General features: G+C 39.1%; 2 pseudogenes; one reads left to right on the top strand and one right to left on the bottom strand.

The window, feature by feature from the left end:
* Positions 1 to 18,959: 18,959 nt before the first annotated feature.
* Positions 18,960 to 19,681, bottom strand: LOC118527428 (L-lactate dehydrogenase A chain pseudogene; annotated as a pseudogene).
* Positions 19,682 to 21,359: 1,678 nt separating this feature from the next.
* On the top strand, positions 21,360 to 22,147 carry LOC118527429 (L-lactate dehydrogenase A chain pseudogene; annotated as a pseudogene).
* The last annotated feature ends 5,303 nt before the right edge of the window (positions 22,148 to 27,450 follow it).

Genomic DNA, 27,450 nt, shown 5'->3' with positions numbered 1-27,450 from the left:
AACATCTCTAATAGCCTACTTTCTAATATTGCCTAAAAAACACATACATTTTTGACATCTGGGGCAGTCTACCTTCTAAGTGCCTTACTTAGTTTTGTTCAATGTACTCATTAATTACTTGAAGACCTACTTATTCAGGACTTCCATTATATAAGCATTGGTCTTTGTGCTGCAAAGATACAACAGGAAGAAGGGTTTACAATCTCAAGGAAGACACAGGACATCTACTTTGATGGCTATAGTATTGGTTAGAAAGGGAAAAGAGACAGATGAGATGTATAGATGAAATGCTTTGGAAGTTTAGATGATAAAGGGTTTACTTCAGCTTGAGATATTAATCAGAAGTCACATTATTATTTCCTTAATCCATCCCTGCACTTACCTCTGTATCACTTAAGAGAATTTCGGAAATATAAGTAATAGAAGACACAATTCAAAATGTTCTAAATGGGATTTGTCACCTCATCTAACAAGAAGTCCCAAGGCAGAGGGGATCCAGAAATGATTAATTCAGTGGCTCAGTAGTATCACTGGCATCCCTTTATCTTACCACTCTGCCTGTCTTAGCACATCACGAGGCATACACTTCAGATCCCAAGATGACTCTAGCAGCTTCAGGCATCTTACTTTTTTCATACCAATGTCTGATGGCAGGAATAGAGACCCCACTTCTCCCTTAGACTTCTTTATAAGAACTAATAAATCTTTTCCAGATGTGTTACCTCACATTAGACCTCCCCTCAGCATCTCATTGGCCAGAAGTAGGTGACATGACCGTTCCCAAGCCAATCACTGGTAGTGACTAGTTACCATGATTAGCTTAGACTAACCTAGGTTCCTTTCCCCTAGGAATACAGTTACATAGCAAAAAAGTGAGTAACTAGTCAAATTTGGATCTCTTCTAATGAGAAAGAAGTGGAGGTGAGGGAAAGCTTGGGATAGGCCACCAAAAATGTCTCTTACATTACCTCTAAACTAGCTCCTACCCCTAACAGTCCTATTTTATATCTTGGTACCACAAATCTCCCTCTCACTTAATGGACTCAAAATTTTAAAACTGGTTCTTTGACAAGACTCTTCTGCTTCCCCCGTATCTCATTACCAAGCATCACAAATATTAACTCCCATATCTTGCAAATGCTTCCCAAGTTCCAGTTCCAATTTTCATGTGCCTGGGATGTTGTAAAAGTCTTCTTGGTGGGGGGAGCATATTAATTTATCATCCAGACCAAAATATTTTTGAGATTGAAATAATGTGCTATTAATGATTATATATGGAGAATAAGTATAAACTGCAATCAACCGAATATATGCTTCTCCTACCCCTAGCTCATCTTTTTTGAGTCCAGTTTTTGCATTCTCCAATTCAAGTTTTCATTGTCACTAAATTCCTCATTCTGGAGGCCAGGACTGATCATGCCATGTTCCTGTGCAAAAACTTTCAATAGTTTCATGATCCATGTGGATTTAAACACAAATTGCTTACCTCAGGACTTGGGGATTTCCCATAGGCTGCTCCCAAATTAAAATTTCCTGGCTTGCCTTTCATTATCTCCCAAAATATAAACAAAATCTCAGCTAGCTACATACTACCCTTCAAACAAAACAGGTTACCTATAAATCTTTAAGTGTGCCCATACTCTCCTGCCCCTAGATATCTGCTAATGTGATTTCTTCTGCTGGGAATGCCTTTCTCCCAATGTCAATATCATAGCCATCATTTGAGGTTATGGCAAATGTGTCTTCCCTTTAACAAGTCAGATGTAATTCTGTGTTCTTTTATTCATACAACTGGTTATGGCTATTATGACCATGTTTTCAGAATAAAGATCAGAACCTGTGATCTGTTGTGGATTCTGACAATGCGATGAACCACAAACTGATCATACTGGGGTTTTTATTACAACTGAATTTGTCAGTTTTCCTTCCTAGAGGATAGGCTCTGTAGTGGAAGAAGATGGGTCATACATCTCTTGGACTGGCTATTGATTTATGGACACCAGGTTCTCCATAAATATGTTCATATAAATTTCCTAATAAACAAATCAGTAGGACCACATAGGTATCACACATCTCTTCAACTGGCTTAAAAATCTATTACAACACAAAAACAATAACAGTTTTTACCTGTTGGAGGGGTGAAAAACTGAGTAGACAGAAGATCGGGGAGGGCAAACTTTTTCTGTATGCCCTTTTATACTCTTTTGATGCTTGAATTCTTTACATGTATTGCTTATTAATTTAAAAGCATAGAAGTTTAATTGGAAAATGTGTCTTATAATAATGAGTTTACATTTAAGTTCTCTTTCTAAACACATATAAGGTACGTAGTCCAGTGCCACATCTTCGTGGGAATTCTGCACATAGGATTTATCAGAGTTAGCAGTATTAGTAACAGATACAGTAGAAAAGAAACCAATTACTCTAATAAATAGCTGTAATAGATTATTTTACTATAAAAGGATATGCTAGAAAATATAAAATCAAAGACTTCAATGATGCAGATTTTCTTGGAAAATCTTTATCTGGCTTTGATTAGGATCACACAACCAAAAAGGGGGCGACATAGATGGTGTCAAAAGATACCAGCAACTTCCATTTCATTTTTTTTCCTACATTATGCTTTTAAGACTTAATGATTCTTATAGATCTAATTCATTTACTTTAACTACCTTAAAATTTCCCTATTAATGAATAAATCACAATCTGTCCATAACCTTACTGATGGACAGCAAGCTTGCTTCCTTTGTCCCATTATAAGAATGTTAAAATGAATAACTTTGTATATGTGACCTTGTGCGCATGTGAAGCTACACGCCCGATCATATCAAAGGGCAGGTGAAGGGCTAACTGATAGCAGGAAGTAGAGAATGCCAAGTGGCAGGACTCACTATCTTCCCTTTCCAGGTCCTTCGCTGACCTTCACAAACACATATTTTCACTCATCCTGGGTTGTCCTGGGAAAGCAGGGAGGCTCTTCCCTCCTACTGTGCCTTAAGAGATTACAGATTTGAATAGAATGTCAAATGAATGCCCCACAGCCTTCCACTGACCTTGCAAGAGTCAGGGCTATTCACACATAGTCTGCCATCTGCCCACATCTGGCTTCACTGCCCAACCTTAACACTTTGAGTGTTTTCACACCTTTTTTGAAAAAGAAAAAATTATGTGAGCAAATCCCAGAGTTTGCTGTGCTTTAGCTGGTTAAATGAACCATAGGCTAGCAAGAAGAGACAGATCAAATATATTGGAAATGTGCCACCATCTTCCTTTGCGACTATAGGAAAGTCACTTTGCCTTGCTGTGTCTCCATTTCCGTATTCATGAAATTAAAGACTCTTATTCATCTTCTTTTTAACGTAATAAATAAAATACCTGAAAGTGTTAACTTAGTATACCTTAGCATTTTAACCCTTATTTACAACTGAGAAAATAGTCATGTGCATGTATATTAACTTTGGCCATCAAAGGTCACTTTTAGCGACCCAAATGTCTGGGGGCAACAGTGTGATTTTGTATGAGAGTAAATCTATTGCTATCACTAACGTGAGCAGTCTTGCAAAGACTTTCTATTTTATTCACTTACACTAACCTTCAAATCTTTCTTAGGACAATATTTTTTGTCCTATTTGTATATACTTCACATTCTTGGTAAAGACTGAAGTCATGATAATTTTATAATATCAGACTAGGGATTTTTTTATGGACCAACATTATATAATCCCCAAAATGCTTATTTTAAACAAGAAAAGTAAATCATTACACATTTCTGGTTCATAAAACCACTGAGATGGTTTCTTTAAACTTCATTAGATTTCTTTCAGTCATTCTTGATTATGGCAGACAGAACATTTTCTAGCCTTAGTTCTGAGAAGATTCCGTATCCACGAGTGTCTAAAAAGATGAAATTGGTCATTTAACACTATTCTTTTCAAGATCCAAATAAAACCTTAGAAATGTTCAGACCAACCTTGTTTCTCTAGAAGTTGAGTAACTGCCAGCCTCAAGGAAGTAATACTTAAATCATTTTGGTTATTAGTATTTTAAACAAATTAGCTTATCAAAAAAGCTAGCTGAGATTAGGATCCTTCTAGAAATGGGACTATCAAAGGAGGTCCAGAACCCCAGAAATTATTTGAGTACAGCAGTACAGTTTAGGGTGTTGTAAAAAGAAGGTATTCAACAGGTGGAGGCAGCATCTTGGAGGCTGGGCCCATGTGGAGGAGAGAGGGAGACTTCAAGGAAGAGAGATGGTCCTCAAGGCAAATTTTGCCTACTTTCAAATTTTACCACTTCTGAGAGAAGAAGACTGGGAGCCCCACAGTTCCATGGCTTCTAAGGGAGTTAGAGAGCCTTTTTGGAAAAGCAGCTGATAAAATCTGGGAGAATGGCCCGTCATACTGGCTATTCCACTTTCAAATCTGTGAAGTCCCTGGAATAAGAATAACCTAAATAAGAGGTTAAGAGACAACAGGGATCATGGAAGAATAAATAATCACCACCTAGACTTAATCTTTTTTTATTGTAAATATGTTGATTTGAAACCTTAACCTTTCAAAAAGCTGATAAATAAATCACAACTTTATAATTGGTCTTTGTTTGACATGATGTGAATTGTTAAGCCATAGAGCTTCTTTTTCTTTCCAAGTTTTTATGTAAATTCCACTTAGTATAGTGTAATATTAGTTTCAGGTGTAGAATTTAGTGATTCATCACTTAGATATAACACCCAGTGATTATCACAAGTGCCCTCCTTAATACCTGTCACCCATTTAACCCATCCACCCATCCACCTCCCCTCCAGCAACACTCAATTTGTTTCCTATAGCTAAGAGTCTGTTTCTTGTTTTTACTCTCTTCCCCCCCATGTTTGTTTGTTTTGTTTTGTTTTGTTTTAAAGATTTCTTCTTTTTTTTTTTTTTTTTTAAAGATTTTATTTCTTTATTTGACAGAGAGACACAGCGAGAGACGGAACACAAGCAGGGGGAATGGGAGAGAAGCAGGCTTCCCGCCAAGCAGGGAGCCCGATATGGGGCTCGATCCCAGGACCCTGGGATCATGACCTGAGCTGAAGGCAGACACTTAACGACTGAGCCACCCAGGCGCCCCTGTTTGTTTTGTTTCTTAAATTCCACATATGAGTGAACTCATATGGTATTTGTCTTTCTTGACTTATTTTGCTTAACATAATACTCTTGAGCTCCATTTACATTATTGCAAATGGCAAGATTTCATTCTTCCTTTTTGTGGCTGAGTATTATATATCACTTCTTCTTTATCCATTTATCAGTTGATGGACATTTGGGCTCTTTCTATAGTTTGGCTATTGTTGACAGTACTGCTATAAACAACCAGGTGCCTGTAGCCCTTCAAATCAGTATGTTTGTATCCTTTGGGTAAATTCCTAGTAGTGCAATTGCTGGGTCATAGGGTAGCTCTATTTTTAACTTCTTGAGGACCCTCCATACTGTTTTCCAGAGTAGCTGCACCAGTTTGCATTCCCACCAACAGTGCAGGAGGGTTCCCCTTTCTCCGCATCCTCACCAACATCTGTTGTTTCCTGTGTTGTTAACTTTAGCCATTCTGACAGGTGTGAGGTGATATCTCATTGTAGTTTTGATTTGTATTTCCCTGATGATGAGTGATACTGAGCATCTTTTCATGTGTCTATTAAGCCATAGAGCTTCTTAAAAATACATAGATTCTATGCCCCATCTTGGACTCAGAAATCTGTTTTCTTCACAAGATTTACCAGAGGCTTATAATTCATATTAGTATTTTTAAAGAACCATCTTTTGATTTTGTTGAATCCTATCGCATGTTTGTTTTATATTTTATTTATTTATGTTCTCATATTTATTTTTTCCTTCTTTCTACTTTCTTGGCTTTATTTTCCTCTTTTCTAACTTCTTGGGATGGATGCTTGGCTCATTAATTTTTAACCTTTACTTTTTTGTAATTATTTGTATTTTAAGACTATAAATTTCCTTCAAATTTGACCTTCAATATATCCTACAAGTCTTGTTTGCTTGTTTTATTTGAAAACAATATCATCCTGTTAAAAATATTTTCTGATGCCCATAGTTTTTTCTTTTAATTTATAATGTTTTTCTTAAAAATCAAATACATAGAGACATTATTATTGTCTTTTAAGTTTTTATTTCAAATTTATAATTGCATTGTGGTCCAAGAACATGCACCATATGGATTCAGTCTTTTGAAATTTGCTTTCTGATGTTTACAAGCCTGCCTTTTTTTGCTTAACCATGTTACACATTTTAAAAAATAATCCTTGGCTACTAATTCTAACATCTGAGGTCTCTAGTTTTGTTTCTCTGGCTTATTATTTGGAAGTTTCACTCATATTGCTTTGTTTCCTTGTGGGTTTTATTATTTTTTACTAGAAAAATCATTTGTGAAAAGTCTTTAAGGCCTAAAATAAATATTTCTTTAGTGAGGATTTTCTTTTGCTTTTGCCACATGTCTTTACCAGCCCAGGACCACTTTAAGCTAAATTTGGGCTAAGGTTTTTTTGGCTATTTAGGTGTTATGATTTGGGGCTGCAAATTGCAGGAAGGCTAGCTTGTAGTTATAAATTCTCAGGGACTTTTCCCCCTTCTGTTCTGCACCATTCCAAGGGACCTTGTCTTTGCAGTCTCTTCTGGTAGGTAGTGATAGTAAGATGGGGGAGTTAGGTTTACTTCAAGTTACTGTTACTCTAAGTTCATAGTCCTTTGGGGCCTTAGCTTTATGGGGACCAGTCTGCTATTAAACATTCCAACTTGGATGAATTTTAGGATTAGATTTATGCCCCTGTACAGCTGACATAATTAAAACAGAAGCTCAGTTTTGCAATCCTCTATGGGTGTAAGCAGCTTTCCCTCATTCTTATTCTTAGATTGTAACCTTACTATCTTTTTAGCTCCTCAATGATTTTAAGAAAACAGAATAAAAAATATTTTACAGCATTTTTTTTTTTTTTAGTGTAAGAATTGATCTAAATAACTAACCTGCCATATTACTCTAAACTGGCCTTCAGCTTGATTTGTTCAGCCTGGCCTTTCCACAGAGCAGAAGACATGGCCATCAGCAGGTCTGGATCATGACAAGAGCACAAAAGGGTCATCCTCTCCTTAGCCCCAGGATGAAACATATCCCAGGGATAGACTCAGATGGACTTACGGCAGCTGGGATATAAGGCATTGAATTGGGGACAGACTCTGTCAGCAGAAGAAAGAAAGAAAGAAAGAAAGAAAGAAAGAAAGAAAGAAAGAAAGAAAGAAAGAAAGACAGGCTGCTGGGGCAATCAAAACAATAGTGTCCCCTGTGCAAACACTATTTTATTTAATTCTTTCACCACCATCAAGAGGTAGGCATTCACTTTCTTTTACCTGAAAAAAATAATGGCTCAGTGAGACCAAGCAGCTTTTCCAATCTCATATAACTAGGAAGAGCCAGAGCCAATTCAAACCTGGGTCTCTTTGATTCCACACCCCATGTTCTTAACCACTACATTCCGCTAACATGCTCTTTAACTGGCCACTCCCTTACTGTGTCTCTAATGGAGCAGGACCCGGGTTATGGTACTTCTGGTGAATGGGATGGAAGATGTGAGAACATGGGCCAGTACAAGTGGGCAGCTCAGGAGCTGGTGGCACCTCAGTGGAGGTGCTGAGCAAGCATGGGGGCGGGCGAGGGACATCAGACAAACCCAGCATACTGGGCATAATTTGCATTTCAGCCAAGAAATGTTCTAATGAGTCTTGGGAAGGTAAGTAAATGGGACTCAAATAAAGCTAGACTTTTTACACTGCTTTGCATTCACCCTATGGCCAATCTTGATATACTATCACATCCCCCTCCCCAGGAAAAACTTACAAACTTAACTCCAGAAAGCACTGAAAGGATTATAGGCTTTCACTAAAGTTTCAAGAGGTAGAAGCAGCAATACAGGTGAGTGTGTAACATATACAACAGCAAAGCTTCTTTTCCTTTAGTGCTCTCACCCTCCCCAAAGATCCACTTCTTGTGGAAACTGCCTAAACCTTTTCTCAGCCACCAACTGTCAAATTCCAACTCATTTCTCCTTCTTTCTCTGTGTACCTTTAGTTTCCTCCCTCATCTGGGATGTCCCTTTCCAGGTAGCTTAAGGCCATTCTTACATAGAACCTTATACTCCACTTGTTTGGAAACTCTTTTTCTTCCCATAGTACAGTACACTGATCAGTCCAATAAAGGCCTAGGAGTCAAAGAGTCCAACAAAAGATTCAACGGGTAGGAGAGAAGAGTGCTTTGCATATACTTTTAAGTTTCTTTTTTGCTTTCTCCCAAGTTTTCAATGTACATAATCTAGGGCTCTCAAGACTGGAAGATCAATAATATTATAATGATAAATAATATTAAATGTGAGGTAAGAGCTAAGTATAAAAGGGCACTTTGGAAAATGATCTGCTTTATGAGAAAAGACATTTTGCTTTCTTTGTAGACACTGAAAACACTTCTTATTGGATAGGAATCCGATGCGATGCGTAGCTTAGAATGGAATTGTTCTTTGTCCTTCAATGTCTTTGTTTGTTCTCGGTGATAATGTCCCTGTAAAACACTATTGCTAATCTAATATTGCATGGTGTCTTAAGCCCTGGATCCTTTATGACCAGCTGCCATGTAAAGTGATTCAGTGTCTATGTACAAGTGAATTCAAGAGAAACTCTACAGATGATACAATGACTTGCAGATATGCACAGTTGAAGTCAACTGCCTCTCAGCAATAAATCAAATGTTCTGATAACTGACCTGGCAGTTTTTCATCTTGGATTTCCATTTTATTCACCAGAAACATCCTTTTGGGAAACTTAAATGCTTTGTTTATTTGTTTAAAAAAATTGTTTGGATTAATTTGAAAATTATTTGTCTTGGTCTTTGTGTTTTGTGCTATTTTTATCACCTATGTCTATCCCTTAAGAAGTAGACACTTCTCCACAGCCACAAAATGAGGTTAAAAGAAAAAAAAAAAGCACAAAATAAGAGACTCCTTTAGATAAAATCAGCTTTCACCCTGCCTTCCAGCATACCAAGGACACACAGCAAAACAATCTCTATGGCTACCCCCCCCTTCTTTAATATCACTCACCATGACCCACATTATTAGAACACGCACACACCTGTCTCTCCCCTTACCAATCTCTGTACCTCTTAATATAGGGACTAGAGGAGTAATATCTGCCACATGGAAGATGCTTAATGCCATATTTCATTAATTCTAAGAGACATTTACTTTTTAAATTTTAATAATTCATCAATAAAGATGTTTCTTATAATAAATAGCATGTTATATAAATGGCAGCATTTTTTTCTTAGTGGCATATAAAATAATCATGCATCTTATAATTGATAAGGACTTATATTCAGTGAAATATGGTGCTGAAATGTACCTAATAAGAGATATTTACACAGGGTTTGGGGGACTCTGTTAATGTATTTTAGTTAAAAATACAAATAGGGGCACCTGGGTGTCTCAGTTGGTTAAGTGTCCACCTTCCACTCAGGTCATGATCTCAGGGTCCTGGGATTGAGCTCAGCTTTCCGCTCCCTGCTCAATGGGGAGTCTGCTTCTCCCTCTCCCTCTGCCCCTCCCCCCTGCACCGCTCTCTCTCTCTCTCTCTCTCTCTCAAACAAATAAATAAAATCTTTAAAAAAATACAAAGAATAAATGATCAAATAATAGAAATTCAGAACATGGGCTGGGAAAGAGATTTTCTAAAAATTAAAGAAATCAGAGTTATAATTCAGACAGTACATATTTATTGAGCATTTACCATTTGCCATGCACTGTTCTTGGTGCTACTGATAAAGCAGTGAACGAAATAGCCTTGTGGAGCTTACAACATAGTGGGGGAAACAGACAATACATTCTAAAAAAATGTATAAAGTCAGTTGGTAAGTGTTGTGAAGAAAAAAAGTGGTCAGGATTAAGGTAAGGAAGGGAAGTAGAAGAAGATTGCTATTTTAGATGAGATGGTCACAGTGGTCTTCTCTGGAGGTGACACTTGCAGAGAGGGAAGCAAGGATGTAAGTTATGTGCCTTCTGGAAATACAGCATTCTGGAAAAGGAAAGAGCAAGGAAGTAGAACATTCCAGAAAAGGAGGACAAATGCTAGGAGTGTCTGCAAACAGAAAGGAGGCTAGTGTGCTGTGGCTAGTGAGCAGGCATGACAGTTCTAAGAGAAGAGGCCAAAGGTGGTAGGGGCCAGTTATGTGGGACCTCAGAGGTCACCATGAGGATTTAGTCTCTATTCTGAACCACGGGGGAGTCTTGCAAGGGTTTTGTTTTGTTTTGTTTTGTTTTTAAGATTTATTTCTTTATTTGAGGGAGAGAGAGAGAGTGCAGGCGCCTGCGAACATGCTAGCCTGAGTGGGGGCGGGGGGAGGGGTGGAGGCAGAGGGAGAGGGAAAGAGAGTCTTTTAAGCAGACTCCATGCTAAGCACAGAGCTCAACACGGCACAATCTCAGATCTCACAACCCTGAGATCACGACCTGAGGGGAAACCAGGAGTCGACCCTTAACTGACTGTGCCCCCCAAGCACCCCGGCTTGCAAGGGTCTTGAACAAGGAATGATATACCTGGCTTATGTGTGGAGCTGTGTGCTGCTTTGTGCAGTGGGGGTGAGAGGACTGGAGGAGAAGAGCTGGCAAGGATGGGAACACAAAGGACAGTACGTGGGCTACTAGAATAATCCAGATGACAGGTGATGGTAATCAGGAAGGGGCTGGTAGCAGTGGAGGTGGTAGTATTCTGGATAATTTCAAAGGTAGAGTTGTCAGGATTAGCTAATAAATTGGATATGGAGTATTGAAGAAAGAAATCAGGGATGAAGGCAAGATTTTTGGCCAAGCAACTGGTACAACGAAGTTGCCATTTACTAAGATAGGGAGGACTGTGGGAGGAATAGTTTGGAGGAGGAAAAAAACAAGAGTTCATTTTGTGTATTAAACCAAAGATGATACTAATATCCAACAGGAGATGTTGACAAATGAGTCTATACTTCAGGATAAAGGTTGAAGATGGAAATATAAATGGGTAGACATTAAAATATATGTGGAATTTTAGGATATGTGAAATCTCCTTGGCTCTAGAGGAAGGGTAGAGAGTGGGCAGGGGAAGAAGCCCTGAGACAACCTGCTAGGAATGATCAGGGAGATGGGGAGGAACCAGCACAGCAAAGAGAAGAGCACTCCGGGAGATGGGATGGGGATCACGAGAAAGTGGCGGAGTAAAGGATCAAGATGAGGAGTAAAGGATCAAGAGAGTTAATGACCTTGTTACATTCTACTGATGAGATGAGTAAGACATGGGGCTGAGATATAACCACTGTTTTTGAATGCAAGGAGGCTATTAGTGACCTTTACAAAAGATAATTCAGTGGAATGCAAGGACAAAACTTGGCTCTAAAGAGTTCAAGTGAGAACAGGAGCAGGAAAAAATGAGAATGAAAAACAATTATAAACTACTCTTTCTAAAGGGATATAGATATGGGATGTCACTTGGAAAGGATATAGGATCAATGAGAAGTTTTGTTGTTTTTTTTAAGGATGGGAGACATAGCAGGTTTGTACCCATGAAAGAAGGGTATTCAACCTCCCTCTGAGTCCCTTCTCTTGTCTCTCTAAATTAATTACTTAATACAACTGGGGGAGAAGCATGCAATTGAGATCAAAATCTGACATCTTGTCTAAGTTAAACTCTGAAAAGAATATATATTTACACTTTTACTACCGACTCCCACATTTCTGAAAGGCTTCTAGAGAATCAGTTTAAAAAATTATCCTGATCTGTTTTGTTTTTTAATAAGAAATATGGGGAGGGAGATATTGTCACATACTTCTGATTAGCAATATAAAATAAAAGAGTGCCTTGTGCCTGTAAATTCATTCATTTCAACATTAAATCACATTAACAACAGAATAATAAGTTCTCATTCTAAAGAGAAATAATCCCATCACTATGCTCCTCTTTTTCAATATCCAAGCTGACAGAGAAGCCAGTCTCATTAGAAACAGGTAAGAGTCTCCTGACATCTGTTACAGGAGACGGCTGACACTGACGCTAAACACGGTGACTATTTATTACAGAAGAGCTACACTGAATAAATGAGGATTCTAGCCCAGTAGTTCACGGTGCTGGCTGCATATCTGATTTCCCGATACCCGTGACCCACCCCCAGAGATGCTGACTCATTGGGTCTGAGTTTGGCGCGCACAACCGGATATGTTTGAAAACATCCCAGGTGATTGTAACGTGCACTGGGAGTTGAGAATCACTGCCCAGCATTTAAGCTTTTCACCTCAAGGTGGAAAAAAATCATAGCTGACTATAATGAAAAGGCTTGAAGTTTGATCTAATCTCAAAAACAGAACACAGGAAAAAGCCACCTCCACGTGATGGACTCTCCTCCCCTGGGTTCTCTCAGCCACGGAGAGCCCACTCAACGGAATTCTGCCCGCGCGGCAGCTCCGTGCACCGGCCAGTGCCCGTGGGCGAGGAGCGACTTGGCATCTGTGGGCAGGATTTCTCCTCTCCCCCAGTGACTGAGATGACTACTGAAAGTCTCAGAGCAGTCAGAATCAAATTGGCTTTTCTTTGTTCTCTTTACTACACTTGACAGCAGGGTACAAGGAGAAGCTAGGGAGTCAAAAAGCTTATTTTAGGTGTTTGTTGGAGGGAGAGCGGGAGAGAGGGAGACGGAACTGCGAACAAGAAACCATAAGGAGAACAGAATGAAAAAGACAAAACTCAGCTGAAGCCATATCTCTAGTGGCAAATTCACTGTGGGCTTCGACCGCACACATAATTTAGGTCACTGTAGAGTTTTTGCTTGAATTTTTGGATAATTACATCTATTTTGTTTTGTTGATGACAACAGCCAGGTTATTTTTTTCTCTGGAAAGAACGGAATACCACAATGAGGATCTTGGACTAAAGGCAACTTTTCATTCTTTTATTTTGCCTCAGGAATTTGATTTATAGGACAAAATAATAATCAAAGTAAAAAAATTTCTCATCAACACAAAAATAAAGAACTAAATTTACCCTCAATGTTACCACCATTATTTACCTATTTTTCTGTTATTCAATTTCTTTTTTTTTTTAAGATTTTATTTATTTATTTGAGAGAGAGAGAGAACGAGTGGTGGGGAGGGGCAGAGGGAGAGAGAGAGAGAGAAGCAGATTTCCCGCTGAGCCGGGAGCCCAATGTGGGGCTCGATCCCAGGACCCTGGGATCATGATCTCAGCCAGAGGCAGATGCTTAATGACTGAGCCACCCAGGCACCCTCGTTCTTTAATTTCTTGTTCAGCCCTATAAATTCTGTTATAGAGGTTTCACTATAGCATAGACTTTTTTGCATTCTGGTCTTTCACTACCATCTATTTGTTTCTAGTTGCACTTCAGAGGCAGAATTGGATTGATACAATCAAGCCTGGTTGGCTGTCTCTGCCTCCAGGCACATTATCTGCATCAGTTCATCCAGGCTCCTCAGGATATTTGGTTTCCTGGCTAGTTCCCTTCCTTGTAGATCCCAGTCCCAGACTCCACCCACAGGGACCCATGCTCATACACTTAAGGTGTTTTCTTCCAATACATATTATCTACCTTTATCTAAGTGCATATCTATCCATGAGCTATATAAACTATTCATTGTGAAAGTGCTTTCCCATTTATATTAACGGTATCAAATGGTAAATCACATTGTTGTTTTTTTTAAATCATTCAGTGTTATGTTTTGGAGCATTGGGCATGTGAATGTAGGCAGTTCTGTTTTGTTTTGTTTTTTTTGACTGCTGGATAATATGCTATTGTTTGTTTATATCCTATTGTAATTTCTTTTCAATAAAGTCTCTTAATTTTCATTTTAAGGACTATATAATAGTCCAACATAGTGATACATCAATTTAAATCTAAATATCTTCCTGCTATTGCTTATTTAGATTTTATTTAGTCTTAGAACTAATCTGTAGAGACATACGTATTTAAACAAGTATTAGTTTGCTAGCACTGCCATAACAAAGTGTCAGACTGGATAGTTTAAACAATAGAAATTGATCTTCCCACAGTTCTGGAGGCTAGAAGTCTTAAGATCAAGGTGTTAGCAGAGTTGATTTCTTCTAAGCCCTCTCTCCTAGACTTGTAGATGGACTGCTTCTCCCTCTGGCTACACGTGGTCTTTCTTCTCTGTGTGTGCATGTCTGTGTCCAAATTTCCATTTCTTATAAGGACAACAGTCCTATTGGATTAGGGCCCACCCTAAAGACCTCATTTTAACTGAATTTCTTCTTTAAAGACCTTATCTACAAATATGGTTACATTCTGAGCTACAGGGGGTTAGGACTTCAACATGTGAACTTGGGGGAGGCATGATCCAGCCCACAACTAAAAAACTAAGTATATATAATATATATAACTATATCTGATAACTAGTTATAGATCAATATATATATATATTGCTATGTATGTATTATATATACATATATATGCACATAGTGTTTTTCTAATTTTCTAGATAAGTTTTGAAAACAAAAACCTAGAACTTGGAATATTAAGTCAAAAGATATAAACATTTTTATACACCTTTGATATTTATTGCTTTCCAAATATATTGTACCCAGGTATACTGCCAATCTCTTTAGGTGTGTGCCAGTTTTACCAAGTATCACAAGCACTGGGGACAGAATTTAAATTAACTTTTCCTTTTTCAACAAGTTTAAAATTAAAACTCTTTTTCTGAGTTGTCATAAGTCTCTGCAGGAGTAACTTCTGATCCCTATCAGCAAGTAGCACGTCAAGACTATACTTTAGAGGCCAAGAGCATAACAGTAGATAACGGTAGCAAAATGAAAGTGTGCTCTCATAGCTATACATATACATCCTTATAAAGCCTTGGATAAGTTTGGTGGTTTCTGGTTGGACTGTCAGGGTTCTCCAGAGAAACAGAAACAAGAAGATATATAGATATTCATAGACATATACATATACACTCACACACATATGGAGAGAGAGACTGAATGAATGATTGATTGATTTTAAGGAATTGGTTTATGTAATTGTAAATGTTGGCAAGAATGGAATCTGCAGGTGAGGGCTGCAGGCTAGAGACTCAGGGAAGAATTTGATGGGGCAGCTTGAGTCCAAAGGCAGTCTGCTGGCCCTCCCCCCTAGGAAACATCACCAGTCTTTTTTTTTTTCTTAAGACCTTCAATTGTTTGGGTGAGGCCCACCCACAATATGGAAGGTAATCTGCTTTACTCAGAGACTACTTATTTAAATGTCAATATCATCTACAAAATATCTTCAACAGCAACATTTTGACTAGTGTTTGACCAAATATCTGGTTACCATGGCCTAGCCAAGTTGACACATAAAATTAAGGATTGCACTGGGTATTTTGGGTTTTGTCCCCCCTGCCCCAAATGACCAAAACCTTTATGTTAACAAAGTGCACTGAAAAAGTTTACATTTATTTCCATATACTTTGTGAGGAAAATCTCTAGTCCTGTTTATATTATATATAGAAAATCTAAAAGAAAACTTAAAATTTTGTTAGGTAAAGATGTTTTTAACTCTGAGTAGTATGATGGTTATAGGTATTTAGAGAAAAAATAAATGTAGGTAACCTGAGAAATGACTTTTGTGAAAGTCATGGATCCATTACTTCAACCTGAAACTATCTTCCACTGTCATTCATACACTACTTATAAAGATGAGTCAAAAATTCATACCAACTTAATTCTTCCTTCCCACCTCCTGGTCACAACTTTAGAAATTACTGTGGAAATTTAACCTTTAAAATGTAATAAACCTCAATGGCACTTCTCCTTTTCTCTTCTCTTTGAAAGTGTCAAGAAACATCATGCCATTATAGACCAAACTCCTGCCAGCAGTGGAGGCCAGAGAAGTCATCAAAAGAGCAATGCGAGATGTAAGATATTCTCGGGCAAAATGATTACTTCTTTCCTTTCAGCTCTTCTTTTACCTTCCAGAAGACCAGTTCCATGCGGGAGGTTGCATTTCAAGTTCCTAACGGAGTTAGTATTGATTCAGCAGAATCTAAATTGAACAATAGATTCTAAATACGGCTCTTCTTTATAAGAAAACAAAACCCCACAAACACCCAATATCCCTTCCCCAAACAGAATAAAATGGAAAGATTTAGCCTGCCAATATTTATTAAAAATCTGTGTCAATTAAGATAGAAACAGATAAATAGACCAATGAAACAGAATAGAGAACCCAATAAGATGGATACTTGACATAGGGTGTGCTGGAGCCAGCTTCCACCAGCTCCTGAGAGCAGATTGTTAAATCACTAGAAACTTGAAATTGATGTTTGGTTCCACAAAGTCTATCATGTAGATTCAATCCAAGGCTAATAGTTGATCTCTTATCTGAAATCTTTATTTTTATCATTCAGTAATTTTTGAGAAGGCAGAAGGCTTATTTCATATTTACTCTACATGCTATATAATTAATGGGTTAAAGAATGAATGAATATATTAACTGCCTTTAAACTTACAGGCCTTAGAAATAATTTTTGCCTTCTTGGATTTTATTTGCTTGGATATGGGATTCAAAATGTTTCACAACATAAAATTTTGCTTTAAAACCTCAGCCTGAAGCAAACTTCTAAAAGTATCTGGATTAAAGTTGTGAGATAAGACTGGATAACTATGAAATAAAGTGAGTTTACTTTCTGCTCACCTTCTCTACTCAATCTGCCATTGCCTACTGAGCATAACAAGGTAATGGGGGGCAGCCTAGATGCTTCAGCCAGTGGTTGGGGAAGAGGGACAGGAGGTATAATGGCTTACATGTTTCTACCTTATTTGGGGCAAGGGATCTGCTTGTAGCTCAAACCTCAATTACAAAGACATTTTTTCAACCAAAGGTGTTTGAAAACTTCTTCCAGCCCCTAAGGATAGCAAAGAGCACAGAACAAAGAGTGATGGAACATACTCAATACAAAGATAGGTCATAAACTGCAGCTTCCTGCAAACAGAGAGAAAAGTCCTTTGGGAACTTACTGGTAGCAGGCATTTTTTTAAGAGAGAAAAAGAACTCCTTAGCAATACAGTTGAGAGAGTTTGTACTTAAAAAGAAATTTGCACAAGTGCATAAGTGAAGAGTGAGTTAGCTCTTGACTATAAACATGTATGCCCCAGTAAGGCTCCAGAAGAAGAGTAGCAGGTCCTGTTATAGCTTGAGGGACCATGAAATCTGAGCTACCCCAGGACAGAGACTAGCTCCTAGAGAAGGAAATGGGAAGTCTGTGACAAAACCACTGCCATTCATTTGAGATTCACTGTTAGGTTAATAATTTAGTGAAATATACAGCTTCTTTTCAGAATATGAGTTGGTTCCGCTATTCTCAATTAATCCTTTACAAAATCTGGAGTAAGCAAAATCCCTAGTCATAGATCAAGAGTCTTAAATGGAATCACATGGGTAGACTTGCAGGGATATTTGGATCAAGACTAAAGATCTACATAAAATTTCATGTCAATATGTGAATTTTCCCAGGTAATGGGTCCATGATTTTCTTTAGACCCTCAAAGAGAACTGTGACCCTAAAAGGTCAAGAACCAGTATTCTGGACAAAAATCAGAACTGGGCAGGTCATACATCATTTGTCTAGTCAAGATTCTGGTGTTCAGAGCAAGAAAACTAAGTAAACACCCCATAGGTAAAAATATTCACTAACAAACTTGTTTCTGAGTTTGTTACATGTTACACTATTTTCATAGAGAAGAAAACATACAACAGAGTGCAGCATAAACATTTTTCTCCGAAGTCATTAGACTCAAATAGTGTCCAACAATTATGAATCTTTTCTTCGCAAATATTTCCATCTATTTCCTATTCAAGAGCAAAATCACCTGGTCTGCACATTCAGACTCCATCTGTAAATATAGATCTGAAAAAACTAGCAGGAGGGAAGGAAACAGGAGGGACAAGGCACAGTAAGTGACTTGTAGGTCTACTGCCTTGTTTCATTTAGGTTAGTGACACGAGCATCATGACTACCACCTGCCTGGCTGTGATGCTCTAGCCTGTGAGTACGAACAGGGCAAGAGGCAGAAGATCAACTGACAGTCCTCACTGAGAACAAGAGAAGTTCACAAAAAAGCTGCTTAAATTCTAGAATGAACATTATTCCCATTCCACACTTGGGGAAAATACTAAGGTAGAGAAATATCTGGCAAAAAAGGAAGGAGGAGGTGCATGTGTGTTGTAAAGGACAAGTGACAAGGGAGAGGAGCAGGAAGACAGGTATCAAAAAGCTACACTGTGCTAAGGGAAGTAGAGTCTCCTTTATCAAGTAACAAACACACTTCCTGTCCCTGTGACAATGTAGGGTAATATGATTTGGCCTGTGTCATGCGTAGAAATCTTTTTATTATGGATTACATATTTAGGATGATCCATTTCAGTATGTGCCCCTATGGCCTCCAAGTGAGGCACCTGATATCTACAGTGCACAAAATCAGATCCTTTAGAACAGTTGTGCACAATACATGCAATACTGGATTTATGCATCGGATCCCAGCATGTGATTGGAGAAAAAAGTTGGACTGGGCATGGTGGGTGAGGGAACCAGGAGTTCTGTAATGCACAGTGAACACACATCTGCTTCAAAGAGCTGCTGCAGCGGATGCCATGTTGGCAGCGGTGCCCCTGAGGTGGTGGAGCCACTTCTCATTGACCCATCTAGGACCGCACCAGGTAGGGATCATCCAGCATCGGGATAGAGCTGCAGGGGTGTGTGAACCAGGCCTGTCTGTAACTCTAGGAAACGGAAGGCCATTTCAGTATTACCACTTGAGCAATAACAGATCAGATAACAAGGACAATATACACAACCTCCAACTAGAATCCTGCTGTGGTCTAGACAGTGAAGTGGGACGCCACTAGGAAACGTTAGAACTGCAGCTCTTTGGGATCCCCCAGAGTGTACGTGTGCTCTCCTTCAAACGGGCCTCTTCCTCGGCAGTCAGAGTCACCTTCACAGCATCTGAGATTCTACTATTCCATCCCAAGGTGCAAGGAACACTAAGGAAGACATCATCTTTTATTCCACAGAGACCCTTAATCATGGTGGAAACTGGATGCACCCGCCTAAGAGTCTTCATTATACTTTCCGCAAAATCAGCCACAAACAGTCCAATGGCCAGGACGTGCAGCCTTTCAGGTGGCTCACCTTGTAGGCATTGCCAACCACCTGTTTGTGAACCTCTGTCTGCTGATCCTTATCTGCATCAGTGCCTAGGTCAGGGTGCAGATTCTTCAAGGGGACACCAGCAACACTGACTCCACTCCACACAGGCACGCTAGAGTCTCCACGCTCCCCGAGGATCCACCCACGACAGCTCAGTGGGCAAACTGCCAGCCTTTCTCCTATCAGGTAATGGAACCGGGCTGGATCCAGATTGCAACCACTTCCTATTACACAGTTTTGGGAAAAGACACTTATCTTCCAAGCTGCATAGGTCAAGATATCCACTGGATTGGAAACAACAAGCTACTTGCCGTTTGGGCTCTATTTCACAATATTACAACATAGCCTTTTGCTACTGGCATAGTTTTTTATTTTACTTCTACCACACTTTTGAGAGCCACATAAAAAATTCATATATATTTATATAAAATTAAATATGAATATAAATACATTTTAAAATATATATAAATATAAAAATATATTTTTATATGTGCACACACATGTCGTCATATTAATTGAAAGGCTACCTTATATGTCCATCTCCATGTAAAGGCCAGCCCATGATACTACAAGCTCCATTTAAGGCTATGACTAAGCTCCACTTTCTCCAGAGCACTACAGCCCAAAGAGAGCTTTTCCTGACCTTCTACTGACCTTCTTATCTAAACTACTCACCTGAGAGTTGGTAGGTATATTGCCTTATATTGCTGTCTTATATCATTTTTAAACTTTTTTTTTTTTAAAGATTTTATTTATTTTTTTGAGAGAGAGAGAGTGAGAGAGAGCATGAGAGGGGAGAGGGTCAGAGGGAGAAGCAGACTCCCCACTGAGCAGGGAGCCCGACGTGGGACTCGATCCTGGGACTCCAGGATCACGATCTGAGCTGAAGGCAGTTGCTTAACCAACTGAGCCACCCAGCCACCCTCATTTTTAAACTCTTGAACATTTGGATAGTCACACATTTTTTTCTCTAAGAAGGTTTTATGCTCACTAAACACTGTATCCTTTATACTTTTCCTCAGCCCCATGTATGCTTTTGCCACAGAGTTGGCCCTCATTAATTGAGGAGAATGCCTGGCCCTGCTAATTCACTGAATTTCTAGCTGGAACCCTCCTCAGATTATCTGGGTTTCCAGAATTGCTAGGCTCCCAAATCTGGAAGAGTGTTATTCTCTCTCTAATAAAATATATAATGATCTTTTTAAAAAGCATAAGACAATCCATGGGAGATATACTCCTTGTTTTCAAGGTTATATGATAGAGTTGGAGGGGTAGTTCCCCTAGGAAATGCCCTATCCTCCTGAAATAACTCATCAGTTCGTTGGCAGGTGGATCACCCACCGTTACTGTTTCAGCACCTTTAGCAAAAAGTTGCTTTTTGGCAGTCCCCCTGTTGGACCCTAACAACCTGGCTCCAACTAGAAGATTTAATTGAAAATCTGTAAAGTCTTCTTCATAAAATCAGAAGTGTAACCTAAAGTGCAACTTTATTTTAGCTTACTTTATTGTACTAGTTAGGGCTCTCCAGAGAAACAGAGCCAATAGGATGTGTGTGTAGGTACGTGTGTATATATACATCTATGTGTGCATATATTTATATATGAGATTCTAAGGAATTGGCTCAGGTAATTTTGGAGACTGGCAGGTCCAAAATCTGCAGGGTGGGCTGGCAGCTGGGGACACAGAGAAGAGCCTATGCTGCAGTTCAAATCTGCCATCTGCTAGAGTTCTTCTCTTGCTCAGAGGAGGTTAAGTCTTTTGTTCTGAAGGTCAGGCCTTGATATGAGTGTATGAGGCCCACCCATTATGGAGGACAATCTTCTTTATTCAAAGTCCACCAATTTAAATGTAAATCTTATCTAAATCACTCTCTCAGAAGCATCTAGAATAATGTTTAACCAAATATCTGCACACCGTGGCCCAGCTACATTGACACATAAAATTTGCCATTACATCTGGTTTATTACTTTATTTTAACCACAGATACCTCAAAACTCCCTTGGCTTAATGTGACTTTTATCTGCCCGAGAACAGGGACCCCCTGCAGCTTATTCATCACTGTATCCACAATAACAATTCCATAGATGGATGAACACCAAAAATTGTCTCTGGCAAAGACTATAACGTGACTGCAAACTCAAGCTGCTTATTATCACACCTGGGGCATCAGCAAGAGGGACAAAGCCATCTTAATTTGGTCCAGCCTAACATGAACATCTTTAAATTCATCATTCCTAATATTGTGAAATAGAGCCCAAACAGCAAGTTGCTTGTTGTTTCCAATCCAGTGGATATCTTGACCTATGCAGCTTGGAAGATAAGTGTCTTTCCCCAAAACTGTGTAATAGGAAGTGGTTGCAATCTGGATCCAGCCCGGTTCCATTACCTGATAGGAGAAAGGCTGGCAGTTTGCCCACTGAGCTGTCGTGGGTGGGTCCTCGGGGAGCGTGGAGACTCTAGCGTGCCTGTGTGGAGTGGAGTCAGTGTTGCTGGTGTCCCCTTGAAGAATCCGCACCCTGACCTAGGCGCTGATGCAGATAAGGATCAGCAGACAGAGGTTCACAAACAGGTGGTTGGCAATGCCTACAAGGTGAGCCACCTGAAAGGCTGCACGTCCTGGCCATTGGACTGTTTGTGGCTGATTTTGCAGAAAGTATAATGAAGACTCTTAGGCGGGTGCATCCAGTTTCCACCATGATTAAGGGTCTCTGTGGAATAAAAGATGATGTCTTCCTTAGTGTTCCTTGCACCTTGGGATAGAATAGTAGAATCTCAGATGCTGTGAAGGTGACTCTGACTGCCGAGGAAGAGGCCCGTTTGAAGGAGAGCACACGTACACTCTGGGGGATCCCAAAGAGCTGCAGTTCTAACGTTTCCTAGTGGCGTCCCACTTCACTGTCTAGACCACAGCAGGATTCTAGTTGGAGGTTGTGTATATTGTCCTTGTTATCTGATCTGTTATTGCTCAAGTGGTAATACTGAAATGGCCTTCCGTTTCCTAGAGTTACAGACAGGCCTGGTTCACACACCCCTGCAGCTCTATCCCGATGCTGGATGATCCCTACCTGGTGCGGTCCTAGATGGGTCAATGAGAAGTGGCTCCACCACCTCAGGGGCACCGCTGCCAACATGGCATCCGCTGCAGCAGCTCTTTGAAGCAGATGTGTGTTCACTGTGCGTTACAGAACTCCTGGTTCCCTCACCCACCATGCCCAGTCCAACTTTTTTCTCCAATCACATGCTGGGATCCGATGCATAAATCCAGTATTGCATGTATTGTGCATAACTGTTCTAAAGGATCTGATTTTGTGCACTGTAGATATCAGAATATAGTATGCATTTAATGTAAAAGAAAGATCTGTATATAAACAATGCAACTAGCCATGTGTCACACCAACTAAAATTCTAAATAAACTTTGAACAGTGAAAAAATAAATAAACACATATTGTAAAACAATGATGACTACTAATCTTTAGTTATCTTTCTTTAAATCCTGCTGGAAAACCCTAGTTTATAAACAAATCTTCCCATTTTAAATAAACCCCCCACAACATTGGATGTGAAGTGGGTGGATAGCAAGAGCTCTTGGTTGATGCCAGCTAAGCAATCTTTAACTGTTACTATGAACGCCATATTGTCATTCAGTGATAAGATCCCTTATGAATTTGGCTTTGAGCTGATCCTGGGCATGGTTTCTTTTAGTCATTCTTTGCCTTCCCACACTCTGCTCTGTTCTAGGGAGGTAAGGGTCAGATGTTGACCCTTGTAGGTTGCATTTCAAAGGCTTTGGTACCATCTGGTTTCTGGCTGAGTTTGATCAATGAGGGCACTGGCAGTCAGGGGTAGGAAGAAACGGGGGCTACTTTTTCTCTTCCTTGTGTGCCTCAAGTTGCTGAAACACAAATCTCAGTGTTATAAGTCTTCCCATTTCCCACTTTTGCGTTATGGCAATGCTTTCTGGAATACTCACCACTAGAAGGGAAGGTTAAGACTATCTTCTTAAAATTAAAATAATAACAATAAATAAATAAGGCAAAATAAAATAAATCAAATAGAAGGAACCACAACTCAAGTCAAGATAAGAGAATACAGTCTGCAAACAAAACTTCTACACTTAATGCATTTTGTCAGCAAACTACAAAGCGTCCTTAAGAACCTTGAAAATGGTTGGAGGAAGCTATCAAAATTATTTTTAAGGCTCTTCCAAATCATCTCCTTTGCGAGCTACTCTAAAGCTAGCAGAGTTTAATCTCTATTTTTAAAAGTTCTTACAATAATGAAATTACCTTTTCTGTGAGAGACTAAGGAAGAATGTTCACAGATGTTTGGTTTATGGTAGTGCCATAAATTCCGAAGAATGCACTGGCCATATTCAATAAACAGATTATTTTCTGAAAGAATGATTTTCCATTTCATAGTTGATGTAACCAGTCATAGACCATGCTCCTCTATCAACCACAAACTTCACTCTTTTCCTCCCTAAAGATATGCACACCTCCCAAGTTCTCTGTTTCTTTTATATTCTATGTTGACTCAACAGGGTATTTTTCATTGGTACAGTTTTTCTTTTCTTCTTTGGCTATTTCTGGTTGAATTATTTAAGCTGTTCGGAACTATGAAATTCCCTTAGGAAATAACTATTGATCTGTTAGAACACAAAGATGACTCTCAAGCACCTTTTCCTAAAACTTTTGAGAAACACTGCCTAAGAAAGGAAGGTTACAAACCCCAGCTCAAATTGAAAACCAAACAAAGTAATTGACTATATTCTGATAAGAATCATTAGAGACATCACTCCTTAGACTATGGATAAATAGTTCAACTACTATGAGTTCTAATTTTAGTTTTTATATGCCCAAAGCATTAATTTTTCGTCACTGAGCCTGTGAGTCAGTATTAAAGGGTTTGGGGTCTATTCTTAGTTAACGTATTTTTCTATATCCTACATATCTTGAAAGATTCATATGCATCACAAAATGCCCTTGATCCTTCATCCTGCCTTGCTTCAGATAAACTAAGTTGAGGTGTTTTCTTTTGTCAAAAGATGATACCACCACCTACCACAACTTGTTTTCTATTATACAGAGATGGTGTAATTTTCCCCTGACATATAAGGTCTAAGTTTGATGTTTTACAAAAAAAAAAAAAAGACTTCAAATTGAGAGCTCAGGAAAAGATATATTCTTCCTGTGATTTTTGATTATGAGAAATAACAAGGGAGGACTGACTTTCATTATAGGCCTGAGGAAGAAATGCTGATGTTTAGTCACAGGTTGTCCAATACATTGGAAAAAGCAAAACAAACATTCATTCTATCAAGTGAACCCAAAAACATACTGCTGTCTATAAGTAAGGAGTTTGGACTTTAGACCACCTAAAGTTTTCTACTAGCTCTAAAATACTGTGATTGTAATGGTGTGGTTTCTTTATACTCTCTGATCTTGTGATGTGGAGCACTTAATGATCCTATGCTTATTCATCCCTTTCTCTGCACTTCTCTCTGTCATTTCATTTAGAAAAGATAATTATAAATTATATCTTCTCAAGAAATCTCATTCTCTACCTTTTTTTCCTACTTTGTAACAGAAGCCATTGATGCCACAGAAATTCTCTGATGACTTTATGGATATCCCTCACTGTCCTGTGTCCTTTACTAGGGTATATAAATGTTGAATTAAAGAAGTAGCTTAGACTTCTGCTTCCAGTTAGGACGTAGAAGGATGCAAAAGACCTTTGCTTTGATAGTAACTACAAGAAAAGAACCAGACAAAATAAAAACCATACTTCTCTGTGAGGTTAGTGAAAACACTGACAGCAAAGAAGCCTTGATAAACTATATTCCAGAGAGAAATGAGCCCATCACAGGTGAGCAGAGAATGGCAGCAGCTTCCATACCTGGATCCAGGGCCCTAGGTGAGCTGTCAGAGATAGGAAGACTTTGTGGGGTGAGGGGGAAATAGTCAGTCCTTTCTTGGATGACTGGGCTGGTGAGCAAAGGGCAATCACATGGTCCTGGGCGTTTAAACAGTGATTGGCCTTCAGGGCCCAAAGTGAATCCGGTATATCTGAAAGTGCAGTCCACCCCTCCCAGCTCAAGATCAAAAGGCTCCAACGTTCTTTCATTCACAATGTTTGGAAATCTCTCTCTTCAAGTCATGCTTGCACTCATGCTCGCACTATCTCTCTCTCAAAAATCTGAGGAAGCAGAAAAATGTGATAAGATAAAATTTGGATGACACAGAAATAGACTCAGAGATAACCTAGTTACTGAAATTAGTAGACAGGAACTTTGAAACAACTAATATAAATTTGTCAAAGAATTTACAAGAAAATGTGTATTGTGGGTAAACAAATGGAATTTTCTCTTAATTTTCTGTGAAAAATGTAAACACTATAAAATAACCAAATAGAAGTTCTAAAACTTAAAAATGCAATATCTGAAGTCAAAATTTATTAGATGAGCTTAACAGCAGCTTGGATATTGCAGAAAAAAAGATGAGTGAATTTTGAACAAGTCAATAAAAATTACCCAAACCAGGCATGCCTGGGTGGCTCAGTTGGTTGAGAGTCTGACTTTTGGTTTCAGCCCAGGCCATGATCTCAGGTTATGATCTCAGGGTCATGAGATTGAGCCCCATGTTGGGCTCTGCCCTCAGCGCGGAGTATGCTTGAGATAGTCTCTCTCTCCCTCTCCCTCTGCCCCTTCCCCTACTCACACACACACACTCTCTCTCAAATAAATAAATCTTAAAAAAAAAAAATTACCCAAACTGAAATAAAAAGGAAAAAAAAGTTTTTAAAACAGATCTGTAACTGTGAGATAATATCACACAAATATAATTGGAGTCCCAGTAGGAGAGAAAGTGGGTCAGGAAAAAATTTGAAGTTGTTTTTTTCTCTTAGCAACAAAGTGTTCATTTCACAGTGGAGTCTCTCTCTCTTGCCTTCTAACTGCTCTCTCCCTTCCACCTCTCCCTGGGCAAGAACTGGTGTGGGTATGTGGACAGTGCTGTCCATTGGAAGCATGGTTGGTCCTGAATTACAATAATTAAATCATAGTACACTTGCTCTAAGACTCAAGGTGTAGTAACTTCCAAATCCACGGAAGACAATGAACCAGTAAGTACCAATAACTACTGCATTGTTCTGTTTTTTAGTCCAAACATGATAAAACCCAAACTCTGAATCTCTGGGGGAAGTGGAGGTTGCAGGGGAGGGCATGGAAGCAATATTAAACATTAATATTTCATTTAATCAGTTTACAAATAATCCCTCTGTTTTCTCTGCATGACGTTTTCAAAACACAAAACTGAAACCACTGAAGGGAAAGGAGCAGTGATATAACAAGCAAATCTGGAAATGCTCCCTTTAATAACGTATTCTGTCAAATCTGAACATGGAATGAAATGGAAGTGACCAGGTGGCGAGAGGCTAAGGAGTCCAAGGAGCAGAAGTTCATCTATGAAGTGCATTGGTGGATGTGGTTGCATTGGATGAGGCTTAAACACTACCTCTAGGTCAGCCTCGAGGTCCCTAAATGGTGGTGAGAAATTCCTGTTCTTCCTAAAAGATTCTCATGGGCTGGGGGGATGTTCTGTCCACACTGGCAGGAGGGAAAGGGGGAGCAAGCTTACTACTGGCAAGCTACCTTGGCATGCCTTCCTCTCCTGCTGGTACCTTGTCAAACACTCTGAACAAAGCAGACGACAAGAAAGGAAAAAGATCAAAGATGTTTTAATCTTATATAATTATAAGAAGACTAAATGGGAAAATTCCTATTTCATTCCATATTTCACATTTCCCAGCTTGTCAGCCAGTATTTAATGACTCTTTGGCATGGTAGCCTCACTTTCTTAAGTTTTTGAAATTTTCTGATCATAAATTGTGTTATTATGTAAGTGTTGCCTATTATTTTGGGACACTCTTGTTTGATGGAAGAATGACTAGTAGAAAACTTGTGATATTAGTTGGTCTGACCAGTGATTTCAGGTGATCTCTGGATGTAACATGTTCTTGGGCAAGTGGGATAAGAATCAAAAAGAACAGCTGTGGAGGTCGTTGAGGATGGTGATAAACCACAGAGCCTTAGAGACCATGTAATTCTCCCGTAGCACACTCCAGAATGACATGATAGAGCAAAGGTGCAAGTGAGGGTGGAGAAAGGGGTTCCCGGTGGGGGTTG

Source organism: Halichoerus grypus, chromosome 9 (assembly GCF_964656455.1).
Source record: "Halichoerus grypus chromosome 9, mHalGry1.hap1.1, whole genome shotgun sequence".
In the NCBI taxonomy this organism is placed as follows: domain Eukaryota; kingdom Metazoa; phylum Chordata; class Mammalia; order Carnivora; family Phocidae; genus Halichoerus; species Halichoerus grypus.
Note: the sequence above shows the minus strand (reverse complement) of the source record. Positions and strands in the feature narration are given on the sequence as shown.